Below are 22,351 nucleotides of genomic sequence, written 5' to 3' on the forward strand. Positions count from 1 at the left end.
AGCGCCACTTTCACCAGTTTTATTCACATTGCGCTGGAATACTTATCCACAGAAATCAATGACAACAGCAACAACAAAAATAAAAGGCATAAGGGAGAAGTAAAATTTTCACTATTTGCACATGATATGATACTAAATATATAGAAAACACTAGACACCCCCACAAAAAAACAACTACTAGACCTGGTAAATGAATTCAGTAAAGTCATAGGATACAAAATCAATGTACAGAAATCTGTTTCATTTTTTATACACCAATAATGAAGTATCAGAAAGAGAAATTAAGAAAATAATAGCATTTACAATTGCACCAAATATAATAAAATATCTAAGAATAAACTTAACCAAAGAGGAAAAAGACCTGAACTCACAGCTGTCAAAATAGCTAAAATTAAAAAAAAAAAAAATCACACCAAAGAATCCAAAAAAATAAAAACCACAAGAAACAGCAAATATTCCCAAGGATTTAGAGAAATATAAACCCTCATGCATTGTTGTGGGTATGCAAACTAGTGCAGCCGCTGTGGAAAACAGTATGGAGTTTCCTCAAAAACTCAAAAATAGTACTATCCTACCATTCAATAATTGCACTACTGGGTATTTCCTCAAAAAATACCAAAACACTAATTCAAAGAGATACTTGCACCCCTATGTTTATTGTAGCAGAGTTGAATTATGGAAGCAACCCAAGTGTCCTTTGATAGATGAATAGAAAAAGAAGAAGTGGCATATATATCTGTAACATATGATATAAAATAGGATATATAAATCTCACACCATATATATAATATATATTGCATTATTCATCCATAAAAAGAATGAAATCCTGCCATTTGCAACATTATGGATGGAGCTAGAGAGTATAGCACTGAGAAAAATAAGTTAATCAAAGAAAGACAAATACCACATGACTTCACTCATATGTGGAATTTAAAAAATAAAACAAGCAAAGGGATAAAAAAGAGAAAGAGATAAACCGAGAATCAAACTCTTAACTGTAGAGGATAAACTGATGGTTCCCAGAGGTGAGTGGGTGGGGGAATGTGTGAAGTCGATGTTGGAGACTAAAGGGTACATTTACTGTGGTGAGCATGAAGTAATGTGCAGAATTGTTGAATCACTGTATTGTACACCTGAAACAAATATAACGCTGTATGTTACTGGTCTGGAATTAAGATGCTTAATTAAAAAAAACAAAATATTTAAGGATGATTTTGTATTCTTGAAGATTTTTATAGTGATGAATTAATTCTAAATCTTTCCATTGTGTTTACTTTATTTGGATATGAATGATATGCAAAATCATAAAATTAATTGTGTGAAATAGATCAGGGAATTATTTATCAGTGTGAAAGGCATCAGGTAGAAAAGATATGATTGCTACTCCAAGATTTGTATACCGAGTTTCTCAAACTAATTTTTTTTTTAATTTGCAACTGTTAGCTTTAAACTTGCATGTTTAAATTATTCAGCTTTGTTCACTACTTGAGGAGAAAAATTCTGGTATGTTACTAGATCATGAATTTTCAGTCCTAAAATTGCCTTAATATTCTCCTACCTGAAAAAGAACATAACCACTTTCTTTCTAGCATGCCATGCTTTAGTCACATTGGCTTTGATTACTATTTTATTCTGGTACAGGGCTTCTCGAAATATGCACAGCAGACTTTAGGATCTTAGATATCCTTCAGGGTGTTCATAGGATCAAAACTATTTTTATTATAATATAAAAATGTTGTGGGCCTTTCCACTGACTTGATAATTTTGCTAATGGAGTAAAAACAGTGGTGGCAAATCTGCCAGAGCCATGGTTCAATCAAGGCAGTAGTATGAAACAGTATTACATCAAAATCAAAACCCAGTCTCACTCAATAATGTCTGTGATGAAACCATAAAAGATATTAATCTTATTAAATAAGACCCTTTTAATAATATGTATGACAAAATAGAAAGTCTGCATAAAGTCCTGCTGCATACAGACGTACAATGCTTGCCTCAGGAAAAAGTATTTGTGCTTTTTTTTACAATGGTATAGTTGTTTGAAATGTGAGACAAATTACTCATCCACTTTTTCATGGAGCACTGTTTTTACTTGAAAGAAAGAATGAAAGATAAACTGTTATCTGAGGTTGTATATGTAGCAGATATTTTCTATAAATGAATTAAGTAGGTCTGCCACTTCAAAGAAAATAATTGATAGTAATTATTTGCAATAACAAAATTTATTGTGAGTTTATTATAGTTGCTTAAAATAAATTAATACATATATATTTTTTATTTTTTAAATTTTGGTTTCTGATACAGTAAAAATGTATATAGTATAATTTACCTAAAGAAACAATTTTTGAGAACCTCGATATTTTTTTCAAATTGAGTCCTAAGAGCAAAAGTTTAGAGAATGGCTACTCTGCTACAAATCTGAATGCATGGTAGGCATGCAAACAAAGCTGCTCTTTGAAGTGGGAGGAGTAAAGGCTGGAGAAATAATCATGTGTAAGTTCTTGAAGGTCATATCTGAAGAAAGTTGTAATCATGATAAACAATTTAGACTTATTCTATGTGAATAAATGATGTATTAAGTGAATTATTAGAATTTAAGATTTCCAAAGTGAAGCAGGTAATGACAATGGCAAAGGATGTGGTTATAAAATAAATTCTTCATCATTTGCTTCCTTCTCATCCTCCTCCCTCTGAAATCAGTCAGATAGCAAGTTAGTTTCTTCTGTTATAATGTTTCACATAATCTATCCCATCCTTTCTATTTCTATTTGCTTAATTAAGTCCATTCCCAAATCACTTTATATCTAGTCTGTTACTTTATCTGGTTTCTATGCCATGAGTCTTTTGGTCTTTCAACCCATGAAATTTGACCGATTAACCCATTTAAAGCTAGTTTTGTTACATTATCAACACTTAAACTCAGTCACATATAAAATAAACATTAGTGTTAACTATTAATATGATGATAAATCTTAAATTTTTCAACATGATGGCTAAGAATTCTAGTGACCTCTCTGAGTATATATTTTAATCTTTCTCTAAATAAAAACTACTCAGATGAAAGCAGTCTATTAATTTTCTCTTTAAGTATGTTAAATCCACTTCAACCTGGTACTTTTCTTCATATTGCATTCTGTAGCCTCTAATATCCATTGGCCTTTCCTTATCATATTATATAGATTTATAGAGATAATTTTTACAAAGCAATTAGTACACTGACTGAAATGTCAGTTATTTTTATTCTTATTATTAATATGATTACTATAATGTAAGCTCCTGGAGGGCAGAGACTATGTTCTATGTTTTACTTGAATTTCCATTACATAGTAGATATTTCTAAATATAATATATGTTCACAAAAATGTTCATGATTGATAGTAATGGTTATCCATACACTGAGTTTCTTTAAAGTTTGAGGGAAGAGCCACCCAAAGAAATCTGCTTAACAAAGCATATAATTGTGAGAAAAAAAATCAAGAGAAAGTATAATACCCAAATTCAAGGCAACATAAAGTACAGGCATGTAAGTCTGTCCAAGAATATTGTTTATCTTCACACGTAGGCAAATAATTGTCAACAAGAGTCTAGTAATTTGTAAATTAACTTTTTCTAGGCAAGTGAAATTCAATCAGAGTTTCATTGAACAATTTATTAAGTTCATATCATATATTGAGAACTAGGCAGTATCACAAACAAAAAGGCTACATTGGCTATTGAGAAATAGTCTCTCAGAACTGGAGAGATTTTGTAGTATGGGTAACTCTCCTGAAATTGTCCCTTTAACACTAGAGTGAAGCGACTATAGAAGGAAACTGCTCTTTCTATACCACACAAGATTTCATGTAGTCCAAATCTAAGAAACACATTTGGAAACATTATAAGGAGGATGAACATTTTTGGAAGAAATATACATTCTGAAAATTTAATTAGAGTAATGTAGAAGGGGAACTGGCTGAAAAAAATAATGTCTCCCATGGAAGAGACAGAGATTCAATAGTAGATTGAATGAGGTTTGGGGAGCTAGTGCCCATTAAAGAAGAATATCCAGATTAAGTTACAGGATACCTGAAAGTAAAACAAGAATATGATGCCATTAGACAACAAAGAGGAGACACTGCCTCTGTAAACAGTTTGGATAATCACATGTGTAATTTATTAGATAATATGCTTTTTATCTCTTTTGAAATATAACAGAATATGAAATGTGAATATTTTCAAGTTGGAGGTCATTTGCAGGTTAAATAAAGATTTTGCTGAAAACAACTGCAGATGGAATTAAAAAAAAAAAAAAAGAGGATCCATGTAAAAACTGATAGCTGAACTCCCTCTTAACAAAATGGTCCAAGATGAGACACAGAAAGACTTCAATAATTCTGGTTAGTAAAGTAGGAGTCATTTTTTTTTCTTTTTGTAACCAACTTAGAGAAGAAAGTAGCAGAAAGCAGAAACAGAGCAAGAAAACAAGAACCTAAGGAAAATACTTGGCCAATGAGAAAGTCTCAAGATTTTTATCCTTTGTCCACTGTCAGTCCAAAATCTATGGCTTAAGACTGTATACCAGAGGGGAGAGTTGGGAGAGGATGGGTTAAATAGGTGATGGGGATTAAGAAATGTACTTGTGATTAGCACTGGATGATGTGTGGAAGTGTTGAATTAGTATATCATACACCTGAAACTAATACTACATTGTGTGTTAACTGATGAATTAAAATAACTTTTTAAAAAGACTATACCATATAAACCACTTTATTTAAATGATATTTTGTAGAAGTCAATGCAAAAGTACTATGTTCCATGCCTCTGTTATTTTAGGATGAAGAAAAGAAAAGAAAATATTCATGACTAAAATTAAGAATTTGAGGGAACTAGAACTTTAGGGTAAGATGTAATAAAGGGACATTAAACCCCCAGTGAGCTCTCTGAGACATTGTAGTCAGCAGGTGGTGGAGGTAGAATGTGACCTTTCTGCCCTTTATAGTTGAGCCTTCAAGCCATTTATTTAACATATTAAAGAGAAAATAAATTTTCTAAAGCTAAAGGGCTTATAGAAACCCAGAAGTTGATATAGAGGCTAGTAGCTGACCTCTGTTTAGCTAAAAATTAAGGAATCTAGCATGGTAAATTGACATCAATAAGATACAATGAACAAGTCTCAATACAGACCAACCCTGTAGTAATTTTCCTGATTGTGTTGAGAGCTAAGTAACCGGAACAAGTTTCTGTAATGTGATTAGACTTTCTTAGAATGAATAATTGTCACAGTTGTTGTTGTTGTGGAAAAGTAATTAATTATATGAATTAATTATAGTTTTCTCTCAAGTATACTTAGGTTTGACTTCTTTTCCTAGAAATTAATAAAAAGCAATATTGTTTGTATCTTGATGGGTAGTTATGTTGTTCAAGGCCAGAATTGCAGGGCAGAAAAAGGCATTGACAAAATGTGAAACACATTGGTGAACGAAGGCAGTGGTAGAGTGAAATGTTAACATAAACAGTTTCTTAATTTGTCTAGAAAGAAATGCTTTATACACACTGAAGGACAGAATGGAATGAATCAAATAAGTTGTACCACCTGTGATTTTGCAATTTCAGAGGAAATCACCATGAATAAGATGCACAAGTGCAATAATTTGGAAGTGTGTTAAATGTGCATATTCAAATCTTTTGATTAATTTCAGCTTAGAATTCAAGAAATTCCACCCTGATCATTCAGTATTCATATATTTAACATTCTAAACCACGAAAACCAGAAGAAAATACTTCTTCAGTAGAAGGATATGAAATAAAGCACATGTATATTTAGAATATTAAAAAACTCATATTTCCTTGAAGAAATCTTGTAATATAAAGTAAATCAGAGGTGATTATGGGAATATGTTCTCTCTAGTGAATTTGTCACATATTAATTGGAATCACAAATTCTTCTTTTCAGAAATATTTGGAAAGCACATCTATATTAATAAATCATTATATTTTAAAAATATTTAATGAAAATATATTTGAGGAGAAATAATTCAAACATGCACAACTTCCATGTTGATATCAACTTCAATATTAATCACTATTACTTATCAATCAAGTATATATGAAACTATACCATGTCTCCTATATTGGGTTAGGATCAAGGGCCCCATGTTTATAGAAGTATAAAACAAGCTTCCTGTCTTCATAATATTCTTAAAATATTCTGGGGGATGGAGGAACATTAATGAGCAGGAAAATCAAGATGAAAAGTACAAGATGAATCATACAGTAGAGAATTCACAGACAATATAAACAGTCAAGAAGTAGGGTTTTATAGAAAAAAAAATGATTAAGGAGATACTCCTTGAAAGATCAGTTTGAAGTACAGAAGAAGGAGTATCATCTATATGAAGGAAAATATCATGAGCCAAGACATATAGGTCTATACTTAAATGGAAGGGAATCCAGTCAAGGAAGGGGGTTGGGAGTAAAGGCAGGAAAGAGAAAAACAACGATATAAGTCAAGAAAAATATAAAAAGAAGTTACATAAAACACAATTTCAAAAGTTTTCATTAATAATAACAAAAATAAAAAAGACTGCTGGATACAGAAGTGAGAAAATTATGAATGGCCTCAAGGATTAATAAAAGATGAGAAGATTTAGACTTAGGAACCCTGGGTTTATACCTGGGCATTGCTGCACTCCTGCTGTATGACTTTGTGTAATACACTAACCCTTGAATTTCCTCAACTTCAAAATGGAAATAACAATTTAATCACAAAGTATTGAGGTTAAGATAAGACAGTATTTTTCAGAGTATGTAACATAGTGCCTGACATAACTGAAATGTTCCATGAAATATGGAAAGGAATTTTCAGATCTAGGTACAAATTGTATGTTGTAGATCTAAATTATTGAAGAAAAGTGGAGTAATATTAAGGAGCTCATCACATTCATTTGATGAGTTGGTTTATCTGTTTCCCAAACTAGAAAAAAAAAAAAAAAAAGAAAAAAACAGGCATGTGTGAAATCAGCAAAGGGCCTTTGGAGAAAAGGAGAACATTGAAAACAAGAGCAAGGGAAAAAGAGAGGAAAGAAAAAGATGGGTAAAATTTAAAATAAAAATGAAAAATTAAAAAAAAAACAAAACGAAAAATTCTTCAAAAGCTGGAAAGAAACAGAGTGAGGGCACATGTGTAGTAAGGGATATAATTTCCTTTGAAATGGAAAAAAAACCCTAAGTATATGGGATTAAATACAGATAATTTGAAGTTCAGGTTTTTTATTCAAATGCCTTCAATTTTAATGGTTGAGTTACCTATTCTGAATTTAGATAATGGAGATGAAATGGGAGTATCCAAAATTGCCACTGATCAGTTCACTTGCCATTGTCAGTAGGTAATTGACAGGACCACTGAGCAATGGCAAACACACTATTTAGATATATGCCAAATTGTTGCATAATTTATTGCATATTTTATATATATTCCAAGCTTAGGTTGCTTGATTCCTTTTCTGTAATCTAAATATGTAATCTTGACATGAAACTGAATGTAATCTCATTCACAAGGCTTTCTTGATCATCTTGTCAAAACAATGTGGCCTGCATCATCATTTTTTTTTTTGCTTACTTACAAATGCAAATGTTTCCATTGCATTTGTTTCCAACTGATGTGCTTGCTTGTTTCAAGTCTAGTCTCTCCCACCACTACTAACTTATAAAATCTATAAGAACTTAGATTTTTATCTTTATTCTTCACTATTATATACATCACACTGAAAAAAAATTGCTTGGGATGAAAAAGTCACTTAAAGTATAATGTGGAATGAATGAATGTCTAAGCATTTTATTATTTTATTCAAAAATATTTATTGTGATAATCCTATGTGCCAGAAGCCCCTCTAATATTTAGAGGATATGATAATGAGCAAAGAAGATTAGTTCTCCATATTCCTCATATTTTTTATTCTAGTACTAGAAGTAAAAAAAAAAATAAACAAACAATGAAATAAATATATTTCAGAGTGGTAGGATGGTGGTGGGCTCTGGGAAGCACTGTTTAACTAGAGAGTTGACATTACATGAAACCTAAAGGACATAATATAGCCACTGTAGAGTCAGGGCAAGAAGATTCCAGAGGGAACTGCAAATGAAAAGGTTGAGACAGGAAAGAGTTTAGAGTAATAAACCAAAAGGAGGCAGACATGAAACAAATATAGTAAGAGAAATGTGGTTCAAAATGACTGTAGATGATGGCAAGTCAGTCTTCTTATTACTAATCTATTCTGTAAAATAACATAGTGTTAATTTTGTAAAATACCATAAAACCAAGAATACTACTGTATGGTATACATAATGTATGGTGTACATTAAGAAAATGTGTCAAAATTAATTTTTCAATATGCCGATAAAAATAAACATTTAATGGTGTGCCTGGGATGCTGTCATTTAGGCATCTAACTCTTGATTTCAGCTCAGGACATGATCTTAGGATCATGAGATTGAGTCCTCTGTTAGGCTACATGCTCAGCATGTAGCCTGCTTAAGATTCTCTCCCTCTGTCCTCCTCTCCCCACTGCTCAGTCTCTCTCAATCTCTCTCACAAAAAATAATAACAAATAAATAAAAATATTTACTATATTCCAAATAAAAATACCACAAGCCTATTATAAGACATCAAGTAAAACAGAAAATAATACAACTATAAATACAAAGAATATCTTAGCATTCTAGGGCAAATTATGAGCTTCTAATGTTTCTTTGCTTTCTTTGATTTCAGTCTGCTATGGCTAAGGATCACTCTGAGATACTGCTTCTGATGTAACTTCTCCAAGTTGTTTCAGGTCTTCCTGTCCTGACTGGGGCTCCAAAAAGGAGCTCAGTAGATCTCCTCTGCTAAGGAACTCCTCACTAGCTACCAAATTTGATTTAAACTCTGGCTAATCCTAGCAGGAAGGGAGCTCCACTTAGGATCTACCTCTTCCCTTCTCCACTAGAAATGCTATCCAGAAATGTTCTTTCCACATTACTCAGCAAAACTTTTTCATTTGGTATGGGGCAGGGGGAAGAGAGATAAGAGGATCCATGACAGGTAAGAGGATGGATGACAGGTGTAATTGGAGTTGTAAGAGTCCATGGGGCATACATAGAGAGGCTGGGGGGCTTGAGATGAAGATGTCAATGTTGATGGTAAAAAAAAAAAATAAGGCAAAAAAAGGGAAGGTATGAAAATTATAGAGATGGTCAAGAACTTGCTGATATGGGATGCCTGAGTAGCTCAGTGGTTGAGTGTCTGCCTTTGGCTCAGGGCATGATCCCAGAGTCCCAGGATCAAGTTCCACATCGGGCTTCTTGCATAGACTTCTTTCTCCTCCCTCTGCAACTCTCTCTGCCTCTCTCTGTGTCTCTCATGAATAAATAAATAAAATCTTAAAAAAAGAACTTGATAAATATCTAAAATAAGCCATTGCACAAACAAAAAATACCTGTATTTCAACACTTAAAAATTACTTAAGGGGCACTGGGTTGCAGACAGTTGAGCATCTGACTCTTGATCTCAGGGTTTTGGAATCAAGCCTCTCATTGCGCTCTGTGCTCAGTGAGGAGTCTGCTTGAGATACTCTCCCTTTCCCTCTGCCCCTCCCCTGCTCTCATTCTCTCTGATATTAATAAATACAAATCTTTTTTAAAAACTTAAAAAATGGACTAATGAAAGTCAATATTAAAATCACAAATAAAAAAATAAAATAAAATAAAATAAAATAAAATAAAATAAATAAAATAAAATCACAAGTAGAGGTGGGGAAAGGTAGACAGATTTAGTTCAAATTTTGTAGATGGATATGAGAATAGGGTAAAAAAGAGAAAATATGGATGTCTTAAGGTTTTACTTTGAGCAGTTGAGTATAATAAAATTAATAAATTTGTTAAGACTGGGAAAGTATGAAACTTAGAAGAAAAACTAAGAGCTCTGTTAAAAATATCTTGTGATGCTTCCATACAGAGGTTGATTAGGTGGTTGGAGATAAAAGTCTGGAGTCTCAGTGAAGTAAGGGCTAGAGGTTTAAAGTTGGGAGTCATTGATATAGCTTTGCCTTTAGAGTTATGGGACTGGATGAGATTACCTAGAAAGGAGTCAGTGGATGAGAATGGATAGAAGTTCTAGTAAAGCCTGGAGGTAGGGTTTAAAAATGTGAGGAGAGAGCAGCCCGGGTGGCTCAGCAGTTTAGCGCCGCCTTCAGCCCAGGGCCTGACCTGGAGACCCGGGATCCAGTCCCATGTCAGGCTCCCTGCATGGAGCCTGTGTCTCTGCCTCTCTCTCTCTCTCTCATTAATTAATAAATAAAATCTTTAAAAAATAAAAATAAATAACAATGTGAGGAGAATGGGCAGAGAGAAACTCAGGAAAGTAATCGGAAGTAGGAAGTAGTGAATTAAAAGGAGAGTGAGGAGAGTATAAATCAGAGAAACCAAATAAAGAAAATGACCTTAAAAAAACAAGAAAATGTATCCAATACTGCTATGATGACAAATATGATGGATATAGAGACATGCTCACTGGGGCTTGATAACGTGGGATGAAGTGAGGTTAAAGTTGCTGAGAGTGAAATGAAATGAAGGTGAACAACTGGAACTGATGGATAGGCAATTCTTAGAAGTTTTAGGTTAAAGGTGCAAAATAAAAGAGAGACAGAAAGAGAAAAAAGAAAAAAAAGAAGTGTAAGTACGAGATATTAACTGGAGGAGAACATGAAGTGTGGGATATTTTTTGTTTTGTTTTTTTAAAATTAAAATAGAATAAGATCATATTTTTGTATTAATGGATAAAGTCCAGTAGAAAATGAGAAATTGATAAAGTACATAAAAGAAAGTGAAAAAGTACAGGAGTAATGAAAACAGTATGAGGTCTGACACAAAAGTAGAAGAGCTAGCAAATAGAAATGTCATCAAGGCATTTTCTTGTATTGTAAAAGGAGAGAAAACAGTATCAGTAGGATAACATGGGTTTGCAGGTGTAGTGGTGGAAGATGTAATTCCCTCTGATTAATTACAAGTAGAGGCAGCCAGTAAAGTAGAAACTCAATGTCAAGAAATACTACATGGGCAATTTAAGGAGATTGAAAAAATATTCACACTAGTCATTTTGGAGAGTGGGAAAAACACACTACTGTATAAATATGTTTGAGAATAAACCCAAGTTAATTGAAGTTTAAATTCTGAAATTTGAAGGGAACTCAATCAGTCCAGCCATATAGCTTCCTCTATTATGTCCAAGCTGGTGGTAGGAAGATGTAACAACAGCAGTTCCTGGAATTAACAGGGATTGGAAATTGATGGACAAAAACAGTGGAATGGAAGTGAGGAGCAAATTGGTTGGAAGAATACAAGGTAGCTGTTAAAAGGATGTTATTTGAAATTGACCTTTTGGTAGGAATTAAGCTACTGATCATAACTTGCAAGGTGCAACTGTGAAAACATGTTACTGATTACTATGGAAGACAGACAACAGCTATACATGTTTTCTTGTACAGTTGCCCTGGCTGCTGCTATTCTGATTATTTTACCCTTATACCTTACTCTTCCCTGATTTCTCAGGGGTTCTTTAGCTTCATCTAGAATATTGTTTTGAATCTCTACCAAATATGTCATTCACATGCCCACATTTATCATGTGGAACATTCCAGTACTTCTCCCTAACATACACTTCTCCTATTTTGTTCTACTATTCAATCCTTATTTATCCTTCAGAATGTTGGCTATCATGCAGATGAAGCTTCTCTTAATTATCCAACTCAGAGTAATGTTTTATGCATTTAAAGCCCACTGAATATGTAGCACACACAATTCATTTGGCATAAATCAGATACGCACTTTCAAAATACTTTGTGTTATCCTGGTCTATCATGGTATTCAGAGTAATCTAACTACTGTGACAATCACTAAATATCCCAATGGCTTAAGCATGTAAAGTTTATTTTCCATTCAGGTTACCATCCCATCAATGTTGTTGATGGTAGTCTGTAAAAGAGAAAGAAGGCATCTGGAGCCTACATTCCCTTTTGCTTAGTGGCTGCAGGTTTTGCAGTCTTAAGGCCTGGGGAATCCTCTAGAGAATCTTGGCCATCTGGCCTGACCAGCTAAGACACAGGATGAGAAAGCAAGGAGGACCCTGTCCAAGCCTAATTGTGTAGGACATTTAAGTCACTCTAAGGATTTCAGTTTTTTCTCTGAAACATGGATTCATTTTAGGATTCTGACAAAGAAGGAACACAAACTTATGTTTTAAAGGAACTTTAGAAGGAAAGTGGGGAACTATAAGGAGGCTAATGCAGTAGTCCAGATTAGAAACAATGCAGCTTGGAACAGCATAACAGAGGAGGTGATGATGGTCAGTTTCTGGGCACATTTTAAAGTTATAGTTAACATTGCCCAATGGTTTGCATGTATGAGAAAGGAATCAGGGGTTATAAGGATCTGATAGATAAGCATTCAACAAATAAGCTTTAAAAAGAATGAGTAAATTTGTATACACACACACACACACATATATATTATATATATATATATATAATATATATATATATTTCTTCCTGCCAAGTCTGTTTTTTACAACTAATTTAGATATCTCTCTGACTTCTGGCACTAGATTTTCTCATATCAGTGGGGAGTGCTTTCTCCTCTATAATGACGCTGAAACCCAAATGCATATTTTAGGTATTTATGGATTAAGAGCATAAGGATTTTTTATCTTCTCTTGTAATATACCCTAGATTGTTAGAATGCCCAAATGATACATAATCAACAGACAGTTTTTTGTTACAGACCAACAAGGCATATGAGACATAAAAATTAAATGTAAACCCTTGTTACTAGAATGAAGGAACTGTGAGTTCTTTACAGAATCTTTAAGTGATTCTTTCACATACTGGGGATCCCCATCAGTGCAATTTCAACCTTTATCCACCTTTATTAAAATCACATACTGTCATGCGGCCACAAAAGCATAATATAACAGAATATTATTTCTTTATTTTATCTGTACTGTCTTCATCATAGAAAATAGTTTTATTTCTGGGGTTGCAGAAACTAATTCTTTATGAAGCAAAAGGAAACATAGAGATACTTAGATATGGTCAAAAAATTAATGTTTAACATATTTTTATGTAGCTTCATATTTCCTATCAACAAAAGCCTACCATTTAAAAACTGTTCATATATTGTTTCCCACCTCATGTATTCTTCTCCCTTATCTATTTGTGCAGGGGATCTGGACCAGAATATGCAGCTCCTGCCATTTCCCCATGATTTGGATTATGTTCATCCCTACTTTTGAGTGTTTTCTAGAATCTGTCTTCTATCACAGCACCATGCCAAGATGAGGCCAATCACTGGAGTGTGCTAGTTAACTTAATATATATGTTTGCCAGGTGTTCACAGGGTGAAGCACATCCTCTCTTTTATATACAAAGATGAGGGGTGCCTGGTGGCTCAGTGGTTGAGTGTCTGCCTTTGACTCAGGGCGTGATCCTGGAGTACTGGGATCGAGTCCCACATCAGGCTCCTTGCATGGAGCCTGCTTCTCCCTCTGCCTGTCTCTGCCTCTTTCTCTTTATGTCTCTCATGAATAAATAAATAAAATCTTAAAAAAAAACACCTATATATACAAAGATTGTGGAGTGACTAAGTACAGTTTTCTCTCCAGTGCTCATGCACTTTAACCAGAGTTTGGTATAGAAATATCTGATGACTATAAGTTCTACACAGGCTGGATTTTTTTATCTACCTAGAATAGACTCTATTATTCATACATAATATATCCAGTATCATAGTATACATTTCACTGGATTCAGCAGACAACTTTATTGTGAAGAAGCATTTTAGTCTCAAACTTATATGACTAATCTTTCACTTCTCTAGCACTGTGGATGATAGTGTTTATTTCATTTGCTACAAGTGTTTGATTGGTAACAGCTTTCCTGAGTGGAGTGCTTTGGTTGGTAGCTTTTTCCATTATGTCAGTAGTGTGAAGAGTTCCAGCTAATGCAGACAAGTGAGGCTTTAAAACTCTGCCTATCTAGGGGATATTGCTAATATCTAGACAAAGCTTGCACCCACAAGGCAGCCTTCATCTGTTTGTGTGTGTGCGTTTAGCTACTTATGTAAGCTCAATTCATATTATTGTTCTTCACCTGTGCACTGTTAAGAAGAGCAGTACACATTAGGGAGAGGTAAAGGTTAACTGTGTGATCCACTTACCATATAATAAGATATAGTCAGGTATGCAGTTCACCTTGGCCTGTTCCATCAATATGAGCTCTTAACTTGGAATGCAACTGTGAAAAGAAGTACTTTAGTTACAAAGCAATAGGTAGCATCAATTTTGCTCAGCACAAAACTGTAGGTGGTTAACATTGGCTTGCCAAACCGCTGTTAATGGTAGCACTTTAGATGAGTACGGCTCTGTAAGTGGTAGCATTTAAACTCAGCATAACAATGTAAAAGGTGGCACTTTCATCTAATTTAAAAAGACTCTGGTGTGATTATTCTCACTTTCTAGTTGATTTTTGATAAGACACATAATTGATAATGTAGACTATTTCCATGACCATTCTTAGCAAGTCACAGGACATTAAATTAATACTAAGTAAAAATATTTGTACAAGTTTCCTCAGTATCAATGATTTTTCTCATATATATGATTCATTCTTTGTTTTCAAATAAGTAAATTCAGAATAAAAATAATATAAACCTCTCAAACATGTTTTTTTAAACAAGTATTAAAACATAACAGGTAGAGTGCAATTTTGTCAAGCAATCTATAGAAGGGCAAAATTAAATATACAACATGAAATAAGAGCATATGATAAACTATAGAGTAAATAGATTATGAAATACCAGGTTTTTTTCCAAAATTTTCTTCTAAACAAATAACTAGTAACATTGTGTCTAAGATGCTATAAATATCAATTTCTAAAGCTTCATTGAGTTCTTTCTTTCTCTTCCAAATAGCTACTATTACACTGTAAATATACTGTTAGTTGCAGACAACATTGTGCTTCTTATCAGTAAAATCAATAAATATTGAACATCAGTGTGGTACATTGTGTCCCTGAAAAGGCTCTTTAGCCTTTTAAAACCTTCCTGCTCAAAGTGTAGGTCCTGGCCCAGACCCATCAGTACCACCTGAGACTTCCAGGACATACAGGATCTTACCCCCAACCTGCTGACTCAGAATCTGCATTTTAACAAGATTTCTTTGATTTATACACTTTAATGTTTGAAAAAGCAACAGTATAAATGACCTAGATAATCTTTAGGGTCTTGCTTTATGAAGATTCTATCCAGGGCCCAGGCATCCCAATCAAAATTAGAGCTTCTGTAGGATAGATCAAGAAGCTGTTAGTGAATTATGTAAGAGATATAATTTGACTTTGTTTAACTTTTCTGATCCACTTCAGGACTTTTATAAAATTTCTAGAAGTCATCCATTTCCTGGCTGAGAAATGCCGCTTTGTTCCAAATGATAGGAGTAGGATATCATTAGTTCAATGACTTGGAATCCTACTAGAGGATCCAGATTTGGTCACTGACTATCCTACATTTAAAACAATAAGATCAAGGAGGTTCTCCTCTAAACTCAAAACGATGTAGAGATTTCTGTTCTCATCTATGCAATGTCAATAAAGGATCACAGCAAACTACCAAAATCTATCTCTTGTATGAATCTTTCATTTAACATACATTTATTCAGCCAATATTTTTTAATATTTCATATGCAGTCACCAAAAGTCATGAAATTGGGGAAAACTCATATATTTTAATAGGCTTAATGTTAAAGAATCCTAAAGAAAATGATCTTAAATCTAATAAAAGTATCATTATATGTCTTTGTTTTAGAATTCAACTTAACATTGCATACTTATTAGTATACTGAGGAACTATGGAGATAGACAATAAATATGCAGGCAGAGGATAGCCCTCTCATTCAACTGGATTTTTAGTGTTAGTACATAGCTAATTCTCTATTCAGATTTTCCCTGATGAAATGCTGGAAGTTGACTATTTCTATGCATTACAAAATATAAATTACTTTTCAGTGTTGTGGAAACAACATTTCATCAATATAAAAGGACTTCTCTTTGCTAAACTATAAAACCCAATGGTGCCCACCAGACAAAATAATTCAAAATCTCATAAATGAACAAATCATAATAATCACAATTAATTATATTGTGTTGAAATAGTCATGTTTATAAAACTACTATAATTGAAAAATGGTTACATGCTCTGGTCTATTATTGATTCTGTTATACATGAGAAGTTTTCTTAAACCAAAAAGTACCAGAAAAAATAAATAACATTTAGTTCTTGGGAGAACTTTTCTTTATGTCTCAATTTTCAGATAATATACACAATATTCTTTCATAACTCATCTGCCTGATACATTACAGTTAAAAAATGATTTCTTGGGACACTTGGGTGGCTTGCTTGAGCATCTGCCTTCAGCTCAGGGTGTGTTCCCGGGGTACTGGGATCGAGTCCCGCATCAGTCTTCCCACAGGGACCCTGCTTCTCCCTCTGCCTGTATCTCTGCCTCTCTCATGAATAAATAAATAAAATCTTAAAAAACAAAATGGTTTCTCATCTAGAAGTATCTTCTATTGTATATATTTTTAAAAACACAATAGCATGATTCATTTAAGTAATAAGTAGAATTGAATATCTATATAGCCAGATATAAGCAAATATAAAGTTTGATTTTCATGAACTGTTGAGCTCTGAAGCGTCAATTTCCTCCTGTGTCAAGTGGTTAATTCTCAACAAATCCGTTAAACTCACTGTGCTCCAGTAATATTTTCAGTCACTTCAGATTTGAATAGTTTAATATCAAATAGAGATTTAGAAATTTTAACTATTTCTAACCTTTACCTTTTTGTTATTGACTCTAAACTTTCAAGACTTCAAGCTCACCCAAAAAGTGAACAGGATAGCTTATAAGGAGTGGAGTCTCTGTTTATGTTTAGGATGCTCTGAGGGAAAACATTTTCCTTAGTTGGTGCTCAATTACCAACTGGTAATCAATCACCGATTGCTAGAAACCGTATTGGCACTGGTTCTATCCAGCTGTGGTTTGTCACATGCTTAACTTTGCAGCTCATGTAGCCTCTTGTCCTGGCCCTTCTGTGTGGTACAAGGTGTTCCTCATGTGTCCATCGGCCACTTCCTCCTAGCTGCCTGGAATTATACAGAAAAATGACCAACAATTTTTCTCTAGATGCTCAATAGGTGATCTATCCCATGGCTGTTAGGGGTTTTTCCACTTCTGGCTGGTTTCTTCAAGTGAGGCAGGGGAGTGGTGACCCACTGAAAGTTCTAGCATCTTTCCTCAGTTGTCTGAGTCTCTGGACCATTGATTCTTTCCTAGGTCACTTCCATGCTTTAGGAATAGGAAGCTCTCCTTGATGTTTTTCTCCTTGCTGTGATAATCTCCTGTCTCTTTCTAGTATTTACCTACAATTCTGAGCGATTAAGATGTGTCTGGAGACCGGTGCGTGGAGCCTGCTTCTCCCTCTGCCTGTGTCTCTGCGCCTCTCTCTCTCTCTGTGACTATCATAAAAAAAAAAAAAAAAAGATGTGTCTGGAGAGGGACGCCTAGGTGGCTCAGTGGTTGAGCATCTGCCTTCGGCTCAGGGCATGATCCCGGGGTCCTGGGATCGAGTCCCACATCGGGCTCCCTGCATGGAGCCTGCTTCTCCCTCTTCCTGTGTCTCTGCTTCTCTCTCTGTGTCTCTCATAAATCTTTAAAAAAATGTGTCTGGAGATTCCTCTGGTGGGAAAAATCCATATAGTGAGCCTGATGGCCGTCTTCCTTATTTCTAGATATCCCTGCCTACTGTGGAAGCTATGCCAAGGATAATAATCTTAGACTGTCCAAGTATGGCTCTCTAAAGCTATTTACACCAATTCTATTCTGCAGGCCCTTTTATACTCTGTGTGTGTATCTGTGTGTGTGTGTGTGTGTGTGTGTGTGTGTGTCAGAGAGAGGGGTCCTTTTTGCTTCCTTAATATGGGAGAGCTTGGTTCTTGTCTCATGGAGTCAAAGAATGAATCTCACAGACAACAGAGAGTGAACAAAGTGATAGAAGTTTATGGAGAGATACAGAGAAAGCTCTCAAAAATGAGAAGGGCTCTGACAGGGTTGCCACTGAGGACTTTTGTCTGTCTTTTATGGGTAAATTTCTTGTTCATATCAGGATAGATATTTAGAACAAATATGGTGGACTTGTAACAAACAAGATGTTTCTTTGTAAATATGAGCACAAACAAGGTGTCCCTTTCTCTCTGGTTAGTATCTCCTCCATAACATTTCTCTACATCTGGGGTTTCTGTGAGTCTAGTAGCCATTAAGGGGGATACTCCCTAACAATTTGGAGCTAGGGAGCCAGGTTTATTTTTTCTGTTTTTACTGTTTTATCTCTATATGGGTAGGAGGCTGACCCTGGGGCTTTTTGGTGTACTTGGGGTTTATGGGAACCCACAGATTCCTGGAAGCCTGACTCTGGTCCTTTCCCTTATCCTTCCCTACCTATCCCCGTCTGCCCCTAACTTGTTCCTACATCAATATCTTAGTGGAAGATTAGAGGAGTGTGCACTTTGAAAAGGCACTTAAAAAAATTAGAATCCAAAATGTAGGTCCCCCTCCCCGCCTTAGGAATGAGCTAGAAGTCCATCATTTCTTATTTAGCACTCAGATGGAAAGAGAGAGCTGATAACTTTAGGGAACAAGAAAGGACATGTCTAGGTGATACTTCACCTCATCACATTATATGTGATCATAAAATATTACTAATATTACCGTAGAACTTTAAGGCTTTCACATTAGGGAACAATTCACATTTTAATATATATGGAAAACATCATTTTTACTGGATTGTAATGATGTATTTCGTTTTACCCATGATAAATGTTAAAGTCAATTTTTAAAATGCTATAAAACTCAAAAATATGCCTGTGAGACATATATATATGTATAAATATATGTATATATACCTTTAATAGCATCCTTTATTAATCAAATAAGATTAGGAAATTGAATTCAATTAAGTTATGAGTGGTAACAGCTAAGAAAATAAAAATTATTAGTCATAGTTACACTTCGAATCTACTTGTGAAATGCTGAGGTTAATTATTTTCAAAGCAGGAGACTACTGTATCCTGCTGACACAAACTATGTCTAAATAAATACCCTTAAATATCAATTGGTCATTTTGAGATTTTTTTTTATATATACATAAGACATCTACATTCTGGAAGCATTGAGAATTGGATTTTTTTAGATAACCATAATAACCCCCTATAATCATTTTACTGAGTTGATTTTTTTTAAAGTGTTTCCACTTTTTATAGGCTACAAATCAATGTGTAACTATAGAAGACAATTTTATGATATGTTTATTATAAACATATCAAAACATTATAACAAAAACTGATATAAAATGTTAGTTGCCTATTCAATAACATTTCATTTTGAGATTATTACACAGGAGATTTTGCACAGGAATGCAAAAAGAGGGATTTTAAAAGGATTTTATTTACCTATTTATTTTATATATAGAGAAAGAGAGTTTGTGCACATGAGTGAAGGGAGGGACAGAGAGGGAGGCAGAGAGGGAGAGAATTTCTAGCCGACTCCACCCTGAGCACAGAGTCCCATGTGGGTTTGGTCTCTTGACCCTGAGATCAAGATCTGAGCTGAAACCAAGAGTCAGCTGCTTAACTGAATGAGCCATCCAGGTGCTTCAAAAGGCTGTTTTCATTAAAGCACAGGAATAGGACTCATGGGCAGAAAGAGCTGCTGAGATTGTTTTCATGTTATTTCCAAATACCATGTTTTGTCCTAAAAGGCACAGATGTTATTCCATTATATATTTTATAGTAAAGAAAGATAGTTTATACTAATTATATAGAAAGCAATTTTAATCTCATATTAAATTGCTTTCTTTTCCACCAAATACCAATGTTAGTATGTTTATACCAGACCAGGTCCTATGTTCAAATGTTTCTCATGATCCTTAGGTGGCCATTTCCAATTTCTCAATCATACAAAAAAAATTTATTGGAAGTTTACAGTGAATTTAATGATGTGTTATTAGATTTATAAGCAGACACTTTGACAAAAGTTTAAAATCCAAAATTTTAAATGACAGATTTACAAAACATTTAGAAATCAATAAAAATAGATAATAAATAAGGAAACTCCACAAGGTTTATACTACTTTAAAATTAGGGAGAAAAAAAATCTTCCCAATTATAATAGGACTTAAGATTGGCTTTTACGGAATGATTTTTAAAAAAGCATAATTTGTCTAAATTTTAAATGTGTCAACAAATTACTTTCTATGTAAGCAAATTAAGACCAGCATAGAAAGTTCATGTTCCCTTCTGAAATAGAATATTGTGATCTAATGCAACCTACCACAAATTAATGTAGTACATTTAATTATTTGCATAGTCATTATTACAGTTCATGTTAATTAGGTTTAAATTGTAAGAGTAAGGCCAATGACTAACTTTGTCCCCTTCAAATGTTGCCTGAGCACAAGTGAGCTAAGGATCCAGTCAGTACACATCATCATCTGCCCCAGTTTTCTAGGACAAACTGCCCCTCCTCAACCCATGGAATGAGTAGTTAACCCAGGAGGATTAGGGTACCTTATTCTGGAATCCTCAGCTAGCCTTCTGCAACTAACGAATCAGCTCAGGAGGGAGATAAGCAGAAGCCAAATTTGTCAAGCAATCTCATAGAAAGAGTTCTCCACCAGTGTTGAAATATCTAGTTGATTTGAAGGAAGGTTCTCCATCTCAGAAAGGGATAAAAATGTCACATTACTTACATCATATAAGATCAAGGCAGAGTTTTTGTACCCTGTATCATTCTACTTTGCCTCCTTATAAAATGGGACAGAAGAGAGACTAAAATAAGCTCAATGAGAAAGACTCCATTGCCATTGGGAATAAGTTCTGATCTCTAATAAGGAATTTTAGCTTCTCTTTTCTTTTCCCAGCTGTGCATATTAAGAAAAATTCTGTTTAGCATAGAAATAAGAAAACTAAACTAAACTAAAAGCAACCCAGAGAGATGTTTTCAGGAAGTTCAAAGGTTTTTGTTGTTGTTGTTTTCCCAGTTGATCACTTTTGATCACCAAGAAACTCTTCACATAGTTTTCCTGACACTGAATTTCTCCTATATTGTCACTGAGTAATCAGCCTAGTGCCTTTTTTCTGTATATACTCTCCCAAATACTTATTTACTCTTTGTATGTGTCTGTCTTCCCCACTAAGCTAAACATCAAAGATCATGTCTATCTTATTTCCCACTTAATCTCCAGGTTTGGCACTTGATAGGTATAAAATTTGATAAATAAATTTCTGACTTCATTTATTAACTGCCTGTGATTTATTCTCAAATTATATCCTTAGTTTTGATTTTTATCCAATATGTTGAAAGTGCAACTTACCCATTCTTATATTTTCTACTTTATAATCTCAAAGTAACTTAGTCAATCATCAGGTTTAATATGTATATGTATATATACACATATATAATTTACATATATAATACACATAAAATATACATATAAAATTTATAATTTAATGCACAAATATATTAATATATTTATATATTTAATAATAAATAAATTTATATGTTTTATATATAGAATATATAGTATACAAAATATATTTTATATATGTTATATATAAATTTATATGTTAATATCTATTTTATATATAATGTATAAATATATGTGATAATATAAGATATATAAACATAATATATATGTGTGTATATATATATATATATATATATATTTCTTCTTCTTCTTTTTTTTTTTTTCTTTTGGCTCTCTTATGCTCACTTACTTTTCTTTTTCCCTGGATGTCTCATCTCCCGCTGATAGTTTGTTCCCTCGGAGGGATCTTCTACAGATTGATAATAGAAAAGATCCTATAAACTTTACTCAAAGATGTCCTTTGCTAGTAAGAAATAATATAAATTCACTTGATATTTAAAAAATTCCACAGGAATTTCTACCACTATCTTTCCAGATCTATTACACATCAACTCTTCACCAAAACACATTGCTAAACAACCCACCTGTATTTCTCCTTTGCTAACACCACACCCTCAAATCTCTCTTTCCTCAAGTCTTATCCTATGGAGATTAATCAGTCTTACTGTCTCCATGGAAATCTTCTTGATCTTCCTCAGTACATTTGCTGGCTTCCTCTCTGAACTGTCATGTTGCTTTCTCTCTGGGCCAGGCATTTGCCAAAGCTGCATATGCTATTTATGTTTATATGTAAATAATTAAGTGTAACCTTA

The 22,351-nt window shown here is 33.8% G+C and overlaps 1 protein-coding gene and 1 long non-coding RNA gene across 11 annotated transcripts in view; one reads left to right on the forward strand and one right to left on the reverse strand.

The window, feature by feature from the left end:
* CNTN5 (contactin 5) overlaps positions 1-22,351 on the forward strand; it is a 1,290,695-nt gene that overhangs the window by 578,343 nt on the left and 690,001 nt on the right. The window lies entirely within an intron of this gene.
* The window catches only part of LOC144295119 (uncharacterized), a 75,024-nt gene that overhangs the window by 21,806 nt on the left and 30,867 nt on the right, over positions 1-22,351 (reverse strand). For all 7 annotated transcript variants that reach the window (XR_013362537.1, XR_013362539.1, XR_013362538.1 and 4 more), the window contains 3 exons: positions 21,889-21,948; positions 20,680-20,828; positions 14,224-14,300 (listed from right to left, as the gene is read on the reverse strand). This is a non-coding gene — a long non-coding RNA (uncharacterized LOC144295119). The remainder of the gene's footprint in view (positions 1-14,223; positions 14,301-20,679; positions 20,829-21,888; positions 21,949-22,351) is intronic.

Source organism: Canis aureus, chromosome 23 (genome assembly GCF_053574225.1).
Source record: "Canis aureus isolate CA01 chromosome 23, VMU_Caureus_v.1.0, whole genome shotgun sequence".
Lineage (NCBI taxonomy): Eukaryota > Metazoa > Chordata > Mammalia > Carnivora > Canidae > Canis > Canis aureus.